Here is a 5,361-nt window from a genome sequence, read left to right as displayed (position 1 = left end):
GTCAGAGATGCCCCGGAATGCGAGCACCTGCAGGCAATCAAATCATCAAAGATGCAGAGAGAGAGGTAACTCCAGGTTAAAGAGGTGTGAATTGTCCCAAGCCAGTTCAGTCGGTAGGCCTCTGCAAGTCCAGGCTTGTTGGTGGGGGCCGAATGTAATGCGACATGAATCCCAGATCCCGGTTGAGTCCGCATTCATGCGTGCGGAACTTAGCTATAGGTTTTTGCTCAGCAATTTTGCGTTGTCGCGTCTCCTGAAGGCCTCCTTGTAGAATGCTGACCCGGAGATCAGAGGCTGAATGTCCTTGACTGCTGAAGTGTTCCCCAACTGGAAGGGAACAGTCCTGCCTGTTGATAGTCGCACGATGCCCGTTTATTCGTTGTCGCAGTGTCTGCATGGTCTCGCCAATTACACCATTACCACCATTACACGTGGAAACACCACCCACCAGGTACGCGGCGCATACTCGTGCGACTCGACCAATGTAGTCTACCTCATACGCTGCAGGAAAGGATGTCCCGAAGCGTGGTACATTGGCGAGACCATGCAGACACTGCGACAACGAATAAACGGGCATCGTGCGACTATCAACAGGCAGGACTGTTCCCTTCCAGTTGGGGAACACTTCAGCAGTCAAGGACATTCAGCCTCTGATCTCCGGGTCAGCATTCTACAAGGAGGCCTTCAGGAGACGCGACAACGCAAAATTGCTGAGCAAAAACTTATAGCTAAGTTCCGCACGCATGAATGCGGACTCAACCGGGATCTGGGATTCATGTCGCATTACATTCGGCCCCCACCAACAAGCCTGGACTTGCAGAGGCCTACCGACTGAACTGGCTTGGGACAATTCACACCTCTTTAACCTGGAGTTACCTCTCTCTCTGCATCTTTGATGATTTGATTGCCTGCAGGTGCTCGCATTCCGGGGCATCTCTGACTGTGTCTATATAAACATTTCTGGAACAAGCCTTTCCATTCACCTGAAGAAGGAGCCGTGCTCCGAAAGCTCGTGTTTGAAACAAACCTGTTGGACTTTAACCTGGTGTTGTAAGACTTCTTACTGTGTGGATTTTGTAATCGAACAATATTGTAGGAGAACAACAAACATTGTTTTTTGCTGCGAGTGCATTATACACGACACAAAGCTGTCTATACTTTCCAAATTTCTCAGAGAATCGGAAAGGTGACATGAGTCAGCAATTTAGCAGGTTTCAAATCTGTTAAAGAAACCTGCGTGCTCTTCAGCAGCACGTACACTAAAATTGGAACAATACAGAGAAGGTTGGCATGGCCCCTACGCAAGGATGACACGCAAGTTCGTGAAGCGTTCCAATTTTTGTTCGGCAGCACGGTGGCGCAGCACTGCTCCCTCAAGGCGCCGAGGTCCCAGGTTCGATGCCGGCTCTGGGCCACTGTCCATGTGGAGTTTGCACATTCTCCCCGTGTTTGTGTGGGTTTCACCCCCACAACCCAGAGATGTGTAGGGTAGGTGGATTGGCCACGCTAAATTGTCCTTAATTGGAAAAAATGAATTTTAAAAATAAAAAAAACGAAACCTGCAATGCACAGATTATAATTTTTTATTGGTCTGGCACACGTGGAAATCTATTACTATAGTTGAGAGTCACTCGATTAACCGACTGATTCATCTATACCACGTGGAGGTACTCTGTTTCCTTAGGGGCACACCCCTCATGCCCACGATCACACAGCATAGACATAATTTGGCAGTTATCAGAGGGTTCACTTTGCCCTAAACCCCATTTCCAAACTTGTCATCTTGAAGCCACTTTTTGTAGACCACAAGCGAGTCCGAACCGGGTTAGTAAAAAGAAAACTTGGTGTATTGCATAGCAATTATATTTAAAATATACATCATAAGTGGGATTCTCCGACCCTCCATCGGGTCGGAGAATCCCCGTGGGCAGCGCAAATCCTGCTCCGCTGCCCCGACGCCGGCTGCTGTATTCTATGGCGCCGGTTTTCAGCAGGGGGCGGGGTTCATGTCACGGTCGTTGGCAGCGCCCCCCCGGCAATTCTCCGCGCCCTGATGGGCCAAACACCATCTGTTTCTGGCCAGTCCCACCGACATGGATTAGACGTGGTCCCACATGGCGGGGCCCACCGATCTGAGGGTGGCCTGTGCCGTGGGGGCACTTCTTCCTTCCGCGCCGGCACCTGTAGGGCTCTGCCATGGCCCTTCGGCGCCGGCTAGCGCAGCGCCAACTCCTCCGGCGTCCACCTAGCGTCTGGAAGTGCGGAGGCTGTTGACGCCGGAGTGGTTCTCGCCGGTTTTCCCGCCAGCATGGGGACTTAGTCCTGCAAACGGAGACTCCCGCCCCATATCTCAGCCAGGTTTGCTTTGTCAGCTCCAAATCTGACCAACTTCATACAGATCTTAATCACGCATGATCCAGGCCTCCCCAACACCCTTAGCAGGGGGAGCTCGTATTACGACGAGACTCATGGGGAGACTGAGAGCTCCAACCCAGTATATAAAACCACCTTGAACTGTAATATGCATCACTAGCCAGTTTTCTTTTCCTACATGCCAAGTATACAACTTACCCTGTTTACAGCGGACTAATCCACACTGAGACGTGCACACACCCATACGTCAGATGTGAATGGATCGTTAACGTTCATCCATTGTACATTCTTGGCTTTCACTCCACTCCACCAATTTATAAGATGTACTATCTCATCAATAAAAGACCAATCCTATCCCTTCAACTAGCTGCGGGTACAAGAGGTGTGTACTCTAGCAAATGAACAAATAAACTTAATTGGTTTGTTCCTTCATTAAAAAATACATCACTCGGTTACCCAATTAGAGAAATAATTTGCAGCAAAGCCTCAGCGACACAGTTCAACAACTCAATCATCTGAAAAAGAAAAAGGAAAAACAAACAAACAAGTCTCTACTTGCTTCCGCAGGTCAGCATTTTTCTTCAGAGTGTCAGTCATAAATTGCATCTTAGCAACAGTGCTTCGAGTGAAAGATTTTTGCTGCACTCACAAAATAGCTGATCAAGAGGCAAAACCCTTTGAGAGTTACTTTTAGTGTTTCAGCTGGAAAGACAAGTGTTTCATGTGAAACAAGGAAAACTGTACAGTGTTTTGGCTGAATCATACAATGCTGGCTCTACTTCTTTTCTCTATTTTATTTAGATTCTAAAATATATGGAATTGCAGAATACGTTTATGTGAAATGTGTGTTTGGCATTTTTATTATAAATGTTTTTTTATTGAGTTTTCATATTTTATATATATGACAAATTACAAGTTATTAGAGAGAGAGAAAAAAAAAGGAAAAAAAGGAAAACACAAAAATTTAACATGAATATTTACAGGTAAGCATCTTCATAACAATAATTGTGGCCGCCCCCTTTAGCCAGCATACATATTTTACATTCCCCAATATGGCCGAGGCACATGTTTATAGGCATTTATTTATAGTTTGGTTTTGGGCCTTGGCTTGCCATCAAACCCCCATACCGAGCCCGTATCCCCCCCCCCCCCCCCCTCCCCCCGGCTACCTTCCCCCGATTCCCGTCCATTTTCCCCTGGTTCTTGGCCACCCGACTATTCTTCCTCATGTACGTTGGCCACAAACAGGTCCCGGAACAGTTGCATGAATGGCTCCCACGTTCTGTGGAAGCCGTCGTCCGACCCTCGGATGGCGAATTTGATTTTCTCCATTTGGAGAGATTCCGAGAGGTCGGACAGCCAGTCTGCAGCTCTGGGTGGTGCTGCTGACTGCCAGCCAAACAGGATTCTACGGCGGGCAATCAGGGAGGCAAAGGCAAGGGCGTCCGCCCTCCTCCCCAGGAATAGATCTGGCTGGTCTGAAACCCCGAAGACCGCCACTATCGGGCATGGCTCCACCCTCACCACCACCACTTTGGACATAGCCTCGAAGAAGGCTGTCCAGTACTCCACAAGTCTGGGGCAAGACCAGAACATGTGGGCGTGGTTGGCCGGGCCTCTCTGGCACCGCTCACATTTGTCCTCCACCTCCGGGAAGAACCTACTCATACGGTTTCTCGTTAAGTGGGCTCTATGTACCACTTTTAGTTGCATCAGGCTGAGCCTTGCGCACGTGGAGGTGGAGTTGACCCTATGCAGTGCTTCGCTCCAGAGTCCCCACCCTATCTCCATCCCCAGGTCGTCCTCCCATTTCCTTCTTGTTGCGTCCAGTACGGTGTCGTCCCTATCTACCAGTCGGTCATACATGTCACTACAGTTCCCTTTCTCTAGGATACTTGCGTCCAGTAGGTCTGTGTTTGGCATTTTTAACCAGAATCACCAATACATCAAACATGATGATAGAAAGTGATTATGTGTCATTGGATTGCACCATGCAGCGAAGGATATATGTTCACTACTCCACCAAATAAATACATTATGTGATAGACCATGCAATGGAGGATAAGAGTTCATTGGCTTGAATATTAACACAGGTCAGCTAGCCAACAGCGTGGATTCAATTCCTGGACCAGCTGAGGTTATTCATGAAGGCCCTGTATTCTCAGCCTTGCCCATCGCCTGAGCTGTGGTGACCATAGCTACTTTCATCTCTCATGGTTTGATAAAGTGTTGTAAATGTTACAGGAAGCAAATATATATCAGTGGATAATTTAGGAAGCTGAACGTAGATCAATGACTCAGGTGGTGATGCCACAAACTGAAAACCAAAGTCCAAGCAGTGAATCTCTGCAAAGTCTTAAAGATGAGGGTCTGTCCCCTTGAGTGGGCAGTTGTGCATATCCAGCAGTCTCTGATTTACATTCTTCTCCATCTACAGAGCTCTCTGCATTGTCTCCAGACCATTTGGTTCAACAATTGAGTCACAAGTTTTAATGTAATCATATTTTATTTTCAAGAAGATAATCTAGATTCCTTGCCTAGCCAATGGATCACTGTACCTGTCAATGGTTTAATTTAATGTACGCATTAATAAATAAATCTGCATGAACAACACCCCCAACCCCCCCCACCCCATCCACCCTCCCATCCACCCCCCACCCCCCCCAACCCCCCATCCCTCCATCCACCCCTCCATCCCCCCCATCCACCCCTCCATCCACCCCCCATCCACCCCTCCATCGCATGACAGCACGACTGGCTGACGATTTAATTTTGCAGGGGTAAACGGTGATGGCGTGACCCGGGGTCACGCTATTGGGACTTCGGCCCATCCGGGCCGGAGAATAGCGGGAGCCTGTGTGAAGCGCCTCGATTGCCCTCTCGGCGGATTCTCCGACGTGCGCGTTGCAGATCCCGATGGAGCCGTTCCCGCTGGTCGGGAGAATGGTGGGACTGCGTCGGACCGGCGTCGTGCGGGAAAATGGCGTA

The 5,361-nt window shown here is 48.9% G+C and overlaps 1 non-coding gene across 1 annotated transcript; it reads left to right on the top strand.

Moving 5' to 3' along the window:
- Positions 1–1,237: 1,237 nt before the first annotated feature.
- On the top strand, positions 1,238–1,342 carry LOC119970829. Its single transcript, XR_005461691.1, has one exon. It is a non-coding gene; the product is annotated as a U6 spliceosomal RNA (small nuclear RNA).
- The last annotated feature ends 4,019 nt before the right edge of the window (positions 1,343–5,361 follow it).

This window comes from Scyliorhinus canicula, chromosome 8, assembly GCF_902713615.1.
Source record: "Scyliorhinus canicula chromosome 8, sScyCan1.1, whole genome shotgun sequence".
NCBI classification, from domain to species: domain Eukaryota; kingdom Metazoa; phylum Chordata; class Chondrichthyes; order Carcharhiniformes; family Scyliorhinidae; genus Scyliorhinus; species Scyliorhinus canicula.
This window is presented reverse-complemented; position numbering and strand designations above follow the sequence as displayed.